This window comes from Ascaphus truei, chromosome 4, assembly GCF_040206685.1.
Source record: "Ascaphus truei isolate aAscTru1 chromosome 4, aAscTru1.hap1, whole genome shotgun sequence".
NCBI lineage: Eukaryota > Metazoa > Chordata > Amphibia > Anura > Ascaphidae > Ascaphus > Ascaphus truei.
The window spans coordinates 15,786,140-15,802,293 of NC_134486.1; positions in this window are offsets into that span (position 1 = coordinate 15,786,140).

A 16,154-nucleotide genomic window follows, 5' to 3' on the forward strand; every position below is an offset into this window, starting at 1 on the left:
ATATATCACAGAACAGACAGGACCTGAGACACTGATACCTACATACTGTTTATACAATTATAACCATATGTGAACCCTGATTTCCAAGCTGACCATGAGCCTTTCATAAAAGCAGCATGTTGAACTTATAAAGGTTAACCTGTTGGGTGCTGAATATATATAATACATGTGTATATACTTGTATTGCTATTCTACTTTTAATATAGAAAATATATAACTAAACTAAATTCATCAAGCCCCTCTTTGATACTGTAAGTATCATTTCTTATAAGCTGATCTTGTAATTAAAAAAATGAATTTAAATTCAGCATTGGTTATAACTGCATTCAATTTCCCCATTCTTCTAAACAGAATAACACAACATATAATAAGTATGAAAATGAAAATATTATTTGATTTACCCCTCCTATCCTTCTACAAAACCGTGTATCATTGCTATTATCACTTAAAACTCCTGTTAAGACACACTCATAAGGATATTGCATACACTCAACAAGATTAGTTTGTTCTTCACATTCTATTGCTGTCCCCAAAGTGTACTGCACAATAATAATAATGTCATTGTTCTGTATACTGAGATTCCCCAGTTCCAGATCTTCCGTTGTTTTGCTTCTTTCTTTGGTAAAAGTTTCTTTGGAATTAATTCATCTGAACATTGTTCTGAATCAGGTATTCGCTTATACCCTTCCTGCATCATAAATGCTTCATATCCAAATGGTCGTACAGTCCATTGTCCAATGTTAAAAGTCATCTGTAACATAAAAAAATAAAACAGTATCATTGTTCTTTAACCCTTGACCTTCAGAACTAGTTTACATTGATCAATATGTACCAACATTGAAGCACTTGCTTTTGGTTTGGTATTAACACGTTGTATTTGTAGAACAGTTTGACCCATTTTCTTAAGAATAGTATAAGGTCCTTCCCAACATGCATTCCATGGGCCAGGTTTCCTGAAAGTTTTTACCATAACTTTCATTCCTGGAAGAAATTTATAAGCTGGATTTACTTTTACATCCCCATTTTCTCTGGGAGCCATGTTTTCTGCAGCAAAATGTAAAAGTTTAGCTAACTGACCTTGCAATACAGATAACCATTGAGTATGCTCGGTGGCCATCTTTAATGGTCCCGAAACTTGAGGTTCTGATGGAAAAACTAAAGGCATCCGCCTTCCAGTCATTAACTCATGAGGAGTTAACTGTGTTCTTGCATTGGGTGTTGCTCGAATAGACATAAGAACTCCTGGTAAATGATTAACCCAATGTTTGCCATATTCTGCTAACATCTTTTTAAGTCTTGATTTCAATGTTCTATTCATTTTTTCAACTATCCCAGCTGACTGCGGATGATATGGGACATGAAACCGCTGCTGGATCCCCAGCAGGGAACATAAATGTTTCATAATTTCACCTATGAAATGTGGCCCATTATCTGATTCAATTACTCTTGGAAATCCCCAAACTGAAAACACTTCTTTCCACAAAGCTTTGGCTGTGCTTAGAGCAGTATTGTTGGTTAGTGGAATAGCTTCTACCCATTTGGAGAATATATCCACTATTACAAGACAATACTGTAGCCCTCCTGGAGCTGCTGGTAAAGGACCTATGAAATCAATTTGAATCGATTCCCAGGGACCACCTGCCAAGGGCACTCGCTGTAATACAGGTCTCTGTCCTTTGGGCCTTGGATTGAATTGAGCACAAATTAAGCATTCTTCACATACTTCCTGACACCTTTTTTCAATATTTTCACCCTCAAATTTAGCCATGATAATTTCTTTTAAAGATTGAATTCCTATATGACCCAATTGACAGTGATTGAATTGAATTAGTTCCTTTAAGATCCCTTTTGGAACATATGGACAGAAAGTACCATCATCTCTTATGGATCCCCATAAGCCTGTTTCTTTATGTAGTGTATAGTCCCTTTTTAACATAGATTCCTGCTGTTGTTGCAATAGCTTTAAATCTGCAACTGGTTCCCCTAGTGTTTCTCTTTTAAGGGTAACTGCAAGAATTATATGTTCAGGATATAACAATTCTCCTACCAAAGCAGCTTCTCGAGCAGCTTTGTCTACGAGATTGTTATTGATAGACTCATAATCTTTTGTGACCTGGTGCGCTTTAACCTTTATGATACTACACCTGTCAGGTGTTTTAGCAGCTTGATCAAAGAGTTCTTGCAATATTACACCATGAGCCAATGGTTTATTTTGAGAGTCCACCATACCACGCTTGGACCATACAGGTAAATGTAGTGTAAGTGATTTAACTACATACCCACTATCACTAAAGATGTTACAGTGTTCATAACCCATATTGATGGCTTTCTTAACTGCCTCTAATTCTGCCCTTTGAGCTGACATCCCTCCAGGAAGTCTATATTTCCAGACTTCTTGTGTGTCAGGATTCCAAATAGCAAAACCTGTTTTGTACTGCCCTTCATAGAAAAAGCGTGCCCCATCTACAAACAATGATACTCCGTCCGGCTTCATTTGTTTGGAGAATGGAGACCATGCCTCTTCCTCTACTGCTTCCTGACAATCATGATGAGTCCCAGAAAAATTCATTAGCTCAGGTAAAACAAATTTTGTGCTACTCTCTACCATTAAGAGTCGATCCTGTAATTTTAATACCCACTGAGCTAATCTAGCAGAATGTACTGCCATGTCTGTGCAGGACTGGAGAAGTTTTAAAGGTGTATGTGGTGTTTGGATTATAATAGTCCCAAATCCTATTATGTGTTCCATTGCTTCTAAAGCCCAATTAATAGCCATTAATTGTTTAACACATTCATACATCCCCTTCTCAACTGGTGTCATTAAGCGAGAGAAGTATCCCAATATCCTCTCTTCTTTGTATTGTTTTTGCAAAAGCACTGCAGAAATAGATTCTTTCCCTACATGACACTGTATGATATAAGGTGAATCTATCACAGGTGCAGCTAATGTTGGGGCTCGGCTGAGTTCCCGTTTAAGCTGAACCCATGCTTGCTCAGTTACATCTGTCCAGAGTAACGTGTCCTGCAATTGTGAACCTTTTAAAAGATCATACAATGGTTTGGCAATTCCTGCCATATACATGATAAACTCTCTACTGAAGTTAACTAATCCTAGAAACTTCCAAAGATCACCTATTGTAAGTGGCCTAGGTAACAGTTGTACTGCTTCTACACGTTTTTGTCGTGGAGATTTACCTTGATCTGTAATATCCACTCCCAAAAAAGCAACTTTTGACTGCAGCAGCTGTACTTTTTGTGTGTTCAATTTTAAGCCTCTTGCATCAATGCTTCACAAAGATAATGTAAAATGTTTACATGCTCCTGTATGTCCTCTATTTGAATAAGAAGGTCATCTACATACTGCAAAATCTTATCTCCATATCCTAAGGGTTCAATTACACCTGCTAGCGCTTTATGGAAGTATACCGGCGAGGAATGGAAACCTTGCGGGAGTACTCTCCATAAATATTGTTTATTTTGAAAAGTAAAAGCAAACCTGTACTGACTTTTCTCAGCAAGTGGAATTGCAAAGTAGCCGTTTCTTATATCTGGGCATGAAAAATACTTTGCTTTACCATTAACCCTTGCCATGATATCAGGAGATGAGGCCACGAGATGTGCTGCTGGAGGTGTGTATTTATTTACAACACGTAAATCAACCACCACCTCCAAGACCCATCTGCTTTCTTTACTGGCCAAATTGGAGAATTGCATTTAGAATTACCTTCTCTTAGTGCCCCTTGTTTTACCAAAGCATCTATTATTTCTTTAATAGGTTTTTCTGCTTCTTGTGGGAATTTGTACTGTCTTACTGCTGGTGGATCAGGACCTTCAACTACAACTTCCACCTCCATCCGCCCACAATCCTGTTTGGATTTGGACCAGAGATCTGGAAACTGCAATTGAAGCTGTGCCAGCAATCCACTGGTGTCCTCCAGTAATGCTTGTTTCTCTTTAACTTGCACAGGACATGTATCCCAAAAATCAGTCAATCCAAAACATACCCCTTCTGTTCTAGGTTTAACTCTGGGCCATGGATTATCATAATTTGCTTTCCAAAGGATCAAATTATGCAAATCAACAGTTAATCCATGTTTGAGAATATTGTCCATCCCTAAAATATTATACAGACCTCCCGGCTGATACCAGAAATCCCATATTTCTGTGCCCCAATGTAATTTTACTTTTTTATTGGAAGCTAAATAAGCCATGTCATGTGAACCATTAAACCCAATTAATGTAATAGATGTGTTGCTATCATCTATGGCTATATTCTCTTTTGTGAGAGACACTGAAGCCCCAGTGTCCACTAAAAACTCCAGTCTTTTCCCCTCCATTGTTCCTTGTATATATGGTCTGCCATCTCCCCCTAGAGTAATTTCTGTAAGGTATGACAAAGGATCAATGGGAGGACCACACCCCTATGCTGAAGCAACTAATCCCTTTACAATTCTTTCACCAGACTTGCATTGATCAGCCTCATCCATACGAGCCTTTATTAACATTATCTCATCCCTGCATGCCTGGTATTCACTAATAGTACAAGTGGATGCTGAAGGAGCGGAAGGAATTACATATTTCTCTTCGCTTCTGATAGCATGCACTGACTGTACTTGATTATTGTAAGTTTGGGCATGTCCCTGTTTCTTGTATGCTGGGTTAAGCCCATTTTCCTTACCCTTGTTTTCCTGGTCTGCCTGAAACTTGTAACAATTTCTTTTAAAATGACCTGGTTTATTACAGTAAAAACACACACACTCCTGATTTTGTGCATTATCAGCAGATTGATTTCTCTGATTGTTCCAACCCTGCCCTTTTCCCTGAGAGCCTTTGAACCCCCCACGGTTAGCAGATCTACCTCTTGATGCTACATAAGATACTTGACCAAATCCTTCATCCTCAAAACCTTGATAAGCAAAGACTTTGGCTGCTTCCATGCCCTTATTTTGAAAAAGCATTCGAGCCTCCAAAATCTGTGATGCAGCATGATCCACATTAGGAGTCAAATGCTCTAAATTTTACTACATCTGATAACCCCTGAATTTTACTGACAAATTCAATAACACATTGCTTATCATCATCTTTTGTCATTTTAGCAGGATCTTTGCTATTTATTAAACACCATGCCTTAGTCCACATACTAGCACAAACTCTCATGTCATCCTCTTTATTTATTTTAAAAGAGTCCAGAACATTAGGGAGCAGTCTCTCAACTCCCGTAGCACTCTGTACTACCAATAGCAATCTTTGAGTCTCAGAAGGGAAAATGTTTTTTAACACTTCATCATCATCTCCTTTTCCCCACTGTGCCTCATCATCTTGCAAAACTTGATTTTGTATCATTGTTTCAAATTTAGATTTTACCCATGAACTAAGGGCAGCTGGTAACCAAATTAACAACATTTTGTATGCATCAACATTGTCAAACCCTCTTTTTGTTATTTCTCCTTCAAAAATACCACAATTGTAAAATGGACCTTTTTTCTCATCATACTTAGGAAAGTCTTTTACCAACTTGGACATTTTTAGATTATCCAAATTAGAAGAGCCTGTCACAGTATGCAAATGATTGGACAAATCAGATTTTAGCAAATCCCAATTAACTTTTTCTTCTGCATACTTAGTACCTTCTAACACTTGTATTCCCTGTGATAGAGGATCAGTAACTTTCCACAATACCTCAGTGCGGTCTATTAAATCACCCACACTGCGAATAGTGTCTTTTTGAACCTCTTGCAATTTTTCAGCATCGTCACTCAAAGCTCGCACTGCTGCCCGCAGCAGATCAACAGTGAGGCGATTCTGACCAAGAGCTTCTTTTAATGGTCCTACACGCACTTTCATTTTTTGTACCTGAGGAGCATCCTCAGCAGATTCTGAAGTACCTGTCTCAACTGTTTCAATAACAGTCACATTATCCATGACCTGATCTAGGTTGTCAATGGCATTTACTATTTTACTCATTAAATCAGACATTTGATTATAAGCAGGTACTCTTGGAGTACTGAGTCCAGACAAGCGAGGCATAGATTGTGGACCACGTGGTGTAGACATATTTAAAGTACTGTGCGTGGTAACACCCATTATTGCCCCCATCAATATATCCCTCTTGTCTTTAGACTGAGTACATACAATACAACCATCACTTTCCTTTTTATAACACTCTTGCATTGCATTTGAAGTATCTATAAAACCTTTTGCTAACAATCCTACTTTCTTTTCATCTTTAAACATTTCAAATTTTCTCCCTTCTACTTCTTTAATTCCATCTAAGACAAACAACATAAAATCATCCCAAATATCCAAAGGATTACCCCCAGAGATGTTGGTATCCAAAGAATATTTGGAGGCTTTTCTCTTAAGCCAGTCCATCTTCAAACGATAATCAATATATGGACTAAAAAAAACTTTAAATTTGATTATCGTGACTACCCTCCTTCAGTATGTAGTATGTAAGTAACGAATAACGTACCGTTACAGGGGTTCTGATGTGGAAGCGTGCACTCCTCCACTATATAGCACTCCTTTTTCTTCTGTATCTTTGCTCAAGAGACACCCCGCCTTATTCCGGGCCCAAATGAAGTAACCAGGCGACCTTGGGTTGCTGATTTGTCTCTTTCCTTGGTCTTTGTACTTCAAAAAAAATAACAGACGTCTTTCCTTTATCCTCACGGTATACCGAATTTTTCCTCCTGAACTGGAACCAATTTCCTTGAATGAAGTCTTTCAATTCCGGATCTTCATGGGCAACGTTTACAGACTAGGAATAAGGTTTATGGAAACCCTCTCTCCTTTTGGGAGACACGATAACTCTCACCTTTTTATTCCTTTTAGCTGTTAGTCCATGCCCGCTGCATTCTCCACCATTATGTTACAAAAGTTTCTTCTTCAGAAAATCAGGACTCAGGGCCTCATGCAGTAAGCGTTGATAAGGGAAATATGGCCATGTTATAGCCAAAATTGGGTTTGAGATTCAGTAAGCGCCGATAAGTGCTTCATATCGCCAGGTTTCGGAGCCGATAATTTGGTTATGGCCAGTCGCCTGCCGATAAGCCTGTTTTCGACACTGATCGCCACTTTTTTAAATCGGCTGGATTCAACAAAAAAAAACAGCTTATCGGGGCTGATCGGCACTACGAAATTGAGATGTTATGGCCGATTTCTCCCGCCAACTAAAGTTGGCAGTTTGGACGGGAGAACGATCGCTAAGGCTGCCGGAACGGCACTAAGAAAAAAAACATCTTCTGTACATCAATGGAAGTCAATGGAGCGGGGACGTATAACAGTATAGTACTGTTTACGTTTCATTGCTCACAATACAAGGGGGATTTGCATTACAGTGTGGGGGCATTCCCTGCATTGTGTCACAGCTGATGTGTCTTATTTGCATAACATTCGACTTTTACATGTTTGCAGCATTTGCGGGTCACATTACTCATCATGTGATGATGTGGCAAGGGAAAATACTATACTACACTCTTAAAGGAGAACCTCACATCATATCACACATTTTACTCAACTCAGCGACAATTATTTACATGATGTCACACATGTCACACATGTCACTCATACACAGTATATTCATCTTCCTTTACATTACACAATGCTTGTAATGTGACACGCATCTTTAAACGTTCATGTACATCTGTCTTCTCATGTTTACATATACTTTTGGGTCCTCCCTATTTTCATGACGTCACTTATTGGACGCTCAATCACATTGCATGTTTACATTGTAACCGTTGCATTACAAGCACTTCAACCTAACTTATACACACATGTACAGTAATTCATCATTGGGACACCTTGTAAACTCATTCTATACCAACTATCCTCCTTACACAAATGCATGCATATGCACACGACTATTCATTGTTGCCAACATGTCACAATAACATGGATAATTACACATGTTACACAAAACTTTTCCCACGTCAATCTCAGCCTTTTTGTCTCATTACATGACTGACTCTTGCGTTCACAAGTGTTACATGCATTGCACATGCAACTATTTATTTGCAAGCAATCTTTGTACAAAGCTTCACGTCACATCATTGCCAAATATCATCATTCCCTGCAGAATACACACAACAAATACTTAGAACAACAAGTGCACACAGCTTGCCACAGAAGTACTTTATTATGTTAATGTAACACCTTGCATTTTACTATGTCACCTGACATCATCACATACCTATTTAAAGGACGCACATTACCTGCTCATTCACAGCTACTCATTTCAAAATGTTGCGAATGTTTAGGAGACGGAGGAACATTCTTTTCTATGACATGCTTGATGATGAAGACAATCATATAGGGCAAGGGAGGGACACACCGAGGGACAGTGACAGTGACGCGGATACGACAGGGACAGGGAGAGGGACAGGCCGAGGGACAGGTAGAGGGACAGGAGATCAGAGGAGAAGACAGAGGAGACAACTTGTGCCTCGTCCGCGTCTGTACAGGGAGAGAACCCTGTTAGATGGGATGAGTGAGGAGGAGATTGTAAGTCGCTATCGTTTGAGTTCAGCAGCAATCTTAGCTCTTTATGAGGAGATAAGGGGGGATTTAGATTTTTTCACAGCCAGAGGTCGTGCAGTCCCTGGGCTTGTTAAAATGCTGTGCTCATTACATTATCTTGCTTCCGCGTCATACCAGACAACTGTGGGCATAGTGGGCGGGGTCTCGCAATCTACATTCTCGCGGGCCTTGACCCAGTTTCTCTATGCACTCAATAGACGCGCTAGGAATTATATTCATTTTCCTACAGAGGCGACAGAGTGGCTGGAAGTCAGGACTGGCTTTTATAATATAGCAGGGATACCATGTGTGCTGGGTGCAATCGATTGCACACATGTTGCTTTGATTGCACCTAGTCAGAGTGAGCATGTGTACCGCAATCGGAAGCACTACCATTCACTCAATGTACAGGTGGTATGTGATGCCACGATGAGGATAATGCATGTGGTACCCAAGTTCCCTGGTTCCAGTCAAGATTCCTCTATCCTGAGGAACTCTTCAGTCTTCCATGCGTTCGAAGAGGGACATTTTGAACCTGGTTGGCTGCTGGGTGAGTACATATTTACATGTTCTAACACAAAACACATGTTGATTTAGGAATGTTGGCATTGTACAATTTGATCACTAATGTCAGCTTATGTGTGCTCCATTCATTATAGGTGACTCAGGATACGGAATTAGGCCGTGGCTCTTGACTCCGGTGCTAAACCCTCAAACTGAAGCAGAGGACAGGTACAATGCAGCCCATATATCTACAAGATCTGTTATAGAGAGGACATTTGGCCTACTCAAGACCAGGTTTAGGTGTCTGGACAGAACTGGTGGGGCTCTTCTATACAAGCCTCAAAAAGTGTCTGATATTATCCTTGCCTGTTGCATTTTGCACAATGTTGCACTCAGGCACAATGTACAGTCAGACCTAGCTGAGGCTTTGGTAGACGAGCATCCCACCCATGTAGCTGCTGAAAATGAACAAACAGCCAGTGGTGGCCAGACACGACAGAATCTCATCAATTCATTTTTTTCTTGTAAGTACAAACTCATATGTTCCTAGTACTACTTTTATAGTTTAATTATGTTATATTAACAATAATGTTTCTTTATATAACCTTCTTTTAGGACACAGATGAATATGGGTTGCACACCTTTCTTTTCTCTGCTGTGTGCACAAAGGGATGTGGCACCGGTATGTTATTGTTGCACAGGTTATATAATCCCTCTTCAATTGTACTTTAGTTGTGTGTATGTGAATACAACTTGGGTAACAAAGCAATAATATTTTAGCATTGTGTTATTCCTTATGCTAAGACAAAACACATATTATGCCCATAATCATTCATGCTTCTAGTATGCTTACATACAATGTTATTGGTGCAGTGTAACATGTACATCCATATGATGTGTACACCAGGCTGATTTACATTTTGAATGTCATGAAATATACATGGTGTTGTACATTTAACACCAAATACACACTTTGCTGTGTTGTTTACGGTACTGAAGATGGCATGTCAATGTTTGCAATTTATATATTGTTCCTTTGCATTATAGGTATATCTCCAGTATGACTGATCATGGTATGTATATTTGCTGACATCTCTCATAAGATGTGGCTACCTCAATCTTCCTATAATTATTGGAATTAAAAACCCAACATATTGGTTTAAACACAAATGTTACATATATGTACTTTCTGTATCATGTATATGCATTTAGCTACTCTTGAGCTTTCATGTGCATTGTATTACAAAATGATTACTCACATTTCATCACATTTTATGTATGTTTCCTTATAATTTCCATTAATGTAATATAGAGGTGGTTGGAGAAAAGGGGATAACTGTACTTATTTGTTTACTTACGGGAGCACATTCATCACTAGCATAGACACACTTTTTAAGACAACTGTTTGTGTCTCTATCAATTGGTGTAGGATCCATGTATAACACCGACAAATGATAACACCAGCTTTATTATGGTAGCTTATATCATCATATTGACTATACTATGTATTTCTAAACGATTAATAAACACAGTAAACTATAGTTAGTTAGGTTAATGAAATATACACAGAAACGTACTTCATAACATGATGGTGATGTCATATTCAGAACATCATGCATTGGAGGGGACCATAACATCTGGCCACTAACATTATTTGCTACAGTCCCAAACCATTTTATCTACATACCCATGTAACAAGAGATTTTAAAAATAAATGGCTACTTGGTTGTAAGTGTCCTTTACATTGGGAGAAGGAGTGGCTCACTGAGTAAAGACACACACTGGCACTGATAGTTTGAAGCAGGGGAGTCTGGTTCAATTCCCGGTGTGGGCTCCTTGTGACCTTGGCCAAGTCACTTTATCTCCCTGTGCCTCATGCGGCAAAAAAACATTTGTACGTTCCACGGGCCAGGGACCTCAGGCTGAAACATGTGTCTGTAAATCGCTGCGTACAACTAGCAGCCCTATACATGAACATGCTCATATTATTATTATTATTGTTACATAGTTTCGACAGTCATACGTTCCATTACATATTAGAATACACAAATGTGTTAGCAGAGTGGGAATGGTTGTTATATATAAAACACACCATGTCATAAAATGTTAGTAGTCATTAAAGAACACTCAATAAAAATTCATGAGGCACTCTTTTGCAACATCATTATGTTAATTAAGTGCTTATGCAATATAGGCATAAGGGTATCACATTTTTAATTGTTTGTTAATAAGCGCTGCAAGCAATATAAAATTAGTTCCATATGTAGTATAGTAGTCGGTGGCTCCTCCTCACAATCATCTCATATAAAGGTAGACTCTTCTGAAATCATACATTGATCCGATTGTATCTTCCCCGACATCTCTGAAATACAGCAAACACATGATGGTCAAAGATGGCACCTTACTAGATATGCATCCGTGACAACGCGTTACGCAGCTCTATATGATTGTGTAGATACACACGTCACTCACTTATATGTTAGAAGTAAAACTGTTCATCAGTATGTAATGTTTCTTTAAATTTGTAGCAGGCATAACTATGTATAAGAAGTGAACGTTGCCTGTATACTGAAAGATGTGCGCGCACATCTTTGTGTGCGCACGCACTTCACGCTTGGCTCCACTAACTGTTAGCGCATGCGCAAAACAAAGCGTACGTTGTGCGTTCAATACATGTTGAAAATACCAGTAAACATAACATCTTTATTTCAAATACAATGAAGACGAAACTACATTCGTTCTAAACGAGTACATCTGTATTCTTTTTAAACAGACGTGTTTGAACAGAAAGCACGGCCGATAACACAATGCGCAAATGCAATACGTGTGACGTCATGTTAAGCCAGCGTGAAACGCACGCTAACACTCCTCCCACTCAATTAACATTCGGCTAACGCCCAGGGTACGCCTACAAACACTGAGCCGCACGCATCACACACTGCAGTTACCGTTACTATAACAAAACATGACAGCCAATAGGCTTTGAGGCGCGCACGTCGCTTGGGGGCGGGACTTACATCACTAATCCTTTTTAAGGACGCCTTGGCCCATGACAAGGGTCCCACGTCATACGTGGTGGACCCGGTTTTCAATGTTGTAGATGTTGCATGATAACAAAACAGGTATGTGTTAGAGTAATGGTAAAATGTTGCTAATATGTTTAAAGGGATAGGAAAGTACGTATATTTATTCCGTCAGCAATGTGTACTACTCTTTCAGGTCCTACTATATTGTATTAGGAAACAATTTGTTTGTGATCGCTACATGTTATGCAGTCTGCAATGTTACGCTGTATCCACGCATTGAAAGTGAAAATGGTGGTTACAAAAAAAAAAAAAAATTTAAACGCAGAGTCAACGCATAACGATTGTTATATTTACCATTCTTCTAGAATTAACTCTTCGCCTGGCTGCAACTGGTCGCTCCAGAAATGCAAGCCATTTTCATCCACGCTTAACCCAACCGCTGAATCCAGTATGGCACATATCTCCTCCAGGATGCGCTCATAGGAATCGCCACTGCTTTCTTCAAATAATTGGTCGGGAGGTAGGTTCATTTCTTCCGGTTCCCATTCCAATGCAATTTCAGCTGAAAGGCTTGGTACATAATCATAGTACTTTTGTTCTTGTACAATGTGGGTTTCAGGAATGGAGGCTGCAGATATTGCAGCACGTATCGATTCAAACGGATCAGTAGTAGCGGATACATTGCTATTGCCATTAGGAATAAATATGCCTTTCACGACAATATAAGTGCCGTCTTTCAGGATAAATTGTTTTTCCGGGGCAATCTTCCAGAAACCATAGGTGTGTTGTAGCTTATCCTGGTCACGTTCAAAAAAGTCATTACTTGATAAAGTGAATCTTATTGAGGAATTAAAATTCCGTGCATGCTTACGGTCTTGGTAATAAGGATATTTTGCTCGAATGAAATCATCGATTTGGCGTGTGCTTGCTTTCTGTCCGCGACTGTTCAAGATGGCTTCACAGATCATGTACTTATACCCTAAAAGGGGATTAATATTGTTAACGAATTCATCAGCCATGTCTGAGTAGCACAAAAGCTGTGTGCAGGTCTGTGTTATTTGCTCATCAAAATGAATGTGCTGAATGGCTAACAAACTCCTGTTTTTCCTTGTCAAGGTCAACAAAAGTAACTACTTTGACTCCTTATTTCAAACGCCAATTGGATTTGTTTGTCTAATTGGGTTAACAGTTGTGGTTCGTGATATGGGACTGTGGGAGAAACATTTCTCCTTCTTTTATCTCGTTTGTGAAAAACATCCCTAGACTGTGAATGCGTTCACATAGTGTTTTTTTGAAAACTAACAAAGACCAGTGTGTGAAAATATTTCTTAGCCAGGCAAATCAGTAAAAACACACCTGCAAAAAGAAATGTTTTTTCCCCGCTTACATTTCTGTGTGTATGTGAAAGTCTGGTTAACTCCCTGTCTGCATGAGTTTAAATACGTGTGTATATATATATATATATATATATATATATATATATATATATATATATATATATATAATATATCTCTTATAAAAATATATATATATTTATATATAATATTTTTTTTTTTTTTATATTGCAGGAGTACACACAACATTGATGGCATTAAGTATACCTTGTATGAAACCTATTTAAATGGTGAGAAACATGATTGAATGAAGTAATAAACATTTGTTTAAGCACAATACTGTTAGAGTCTCATACTTAGGATATTTCTCAAACATTAGGCCTGTATTATTAAAATAGTGTGCTTTCACAAGGAAGCATGAAGTGTATTAGTTTGTGTATACCAGTTTATATAGTACTATATATATATATATATATATATATATATATATATATATATATATATATATATATATACACACATATATACATATATATATACACATATATACATATATATATACACATATATACATATATATATACACATATATACATATATATATACACATATACACATATATACATATATATATACACATATATACATATATATATACACATATATACATATATATATATACACATATATACATATATATATACACATATATACATATATATATACACATATATACATATATATATATACACACTCACACACTCACACTCACACTCACTCAGTGTGTGTGTGTGTGTGTGTGTGTGTGTGTGTGTGTGTATATATATTATTATACATTCTGAGATGTTATAGAAACGAACACACAACTGATTAAAGGACAAAATTACAATGGCCAAGCAAGGCAAAGGTAAGTAATAATTTACACATAATCCTGCTGTACACGTACAAGAAAGATGTTTGCACTTACTTAGGTGTTTTAATAATTGCATGTGACTAATATGCATATGCAATTCTTACATCAATTAACACACCCAAATGCAATGTTTTGCTGCAAAGTCAATGGCAGCTTCTCTAAACTTAGCAACTGGCTCCTGGTGGACCATTACTGAACAGACGATTACAACATAAATATTTATAACACAATTAATTATGAGTGTTAACATTTCCAAAACTTCACGTGTACAAGAACATAGTTGAAAGTTTGGAAACAACACAGTCTTCAGCATACATACAATAGTAATTAGATAATCTGAAGTCAACAAAACAAGGCCAAAGACATATTTTCTGAATTATAACATTTATTTTTTTTGTTCCTTTTGCGAGCGAGTAACAGGCCTGCTTGTTGTCTCTTGAATTTTCCTTTTTCTTTTGCCACCAACTTTAGGCACAACAGAGCCACTTTGAGTGGCCTCTGGCACTTCACGGGCAGGGCTTGTGGCCAGTGACTGTTCACCTATGGGGCTTGTGGCCAGTGACTCACCTACAGGGCTTGTGGCCAGTGACTCACCTACAGGGCTTTTGGGCAGTGATTCACCTACAGGGCTTTTGGGCAGCGATTCACCTACAGGGCTTTTGGGCAGCGACTCACCTACAGGGCTTTTGGGCAGCGATTCACCTACAGGGCTTTTGGGTAGTGACTGTTCACGGACAGGGCTTGTGCCCAGTGACACATGTGAGCAAGTTGGTAGACACTGCACAAGTGATGGTTGGTCTGTTTCATGTGTGTCTTGTTTTGTTTTTGTCGCCTCCTTTGTAGGTGTCTGCTGCTGAATTTGTACAGATGGCAGCGGTAGGATGTCATCAGGAACCTGCACAGCAATGTCTGCTACTTGACCGGTAACATTTGGGCCTGGTGAATGAATATCAGATGAATGTGGTGAAAACTGACCTGCATGAACAGATCCTGGCTGGGAGGTGTTGAATTGTGGTACATTAGTCATTCTCCAGTAATTAGCTTGTGTTTGCTGAACAACTAATGCTTCGAATGAGGTGTTGATTTTTTGCAACTGTTTAGGCACTTCAATGAAGACTCTGTGGAGATGTGCCAATTGTGATACTGTTTCTTCCTGCAGTCCAATCATCCTTTCCAGCACTGTCATCATGTCTGAATGGCGACGATTTTCTGCGTCCACTATTTTTCCCTCTGAAGCTACAATTGCATCGTATGTGGAAGTTGATGGACGATTTGGCGGTACAACAGTTTCTATTGGCACCTCTTCATGGTCACATGATTGTATTTCAGTCTCTTCTGTGGCGTCATCCTCATCATACTCATCATCCTCATCACCATGATGTTCTAAAAAGAAATGTACACATTATTAAATGGCATGTTAATGTATGCTGTGTTACTATGTAATTGTACTGTGTCCTAAGTAACACCTAACATGTTAGCATACGTTTTATAACCTCATTAAAAACTACCTTGACTTACGAATAATGTTTGGACTCAGTATGAAATATGAATGAATGAAAAGTTGCTCTAAACTCAGAAGTCCTACATGATAATTAACATCACTAACACAATACATGTTGCCTTACACTTAATTTTCACTGACACTAAGTAATCCTATTTAAAGAAGATGTGCAAAACAAATAATGCACATGACAACATAACATATAGAAGAGCACATATTATATGGCCAGCAAATGATACACTCACCTTCTAGTAGTGTTGAGCTGGCTGACCCAGGTGAAGACACTTGTTCCATCTCAGGTGACACATGTCCTCCAGGGGCAACTATATATAACAATAACATAAGTTTTACATTTA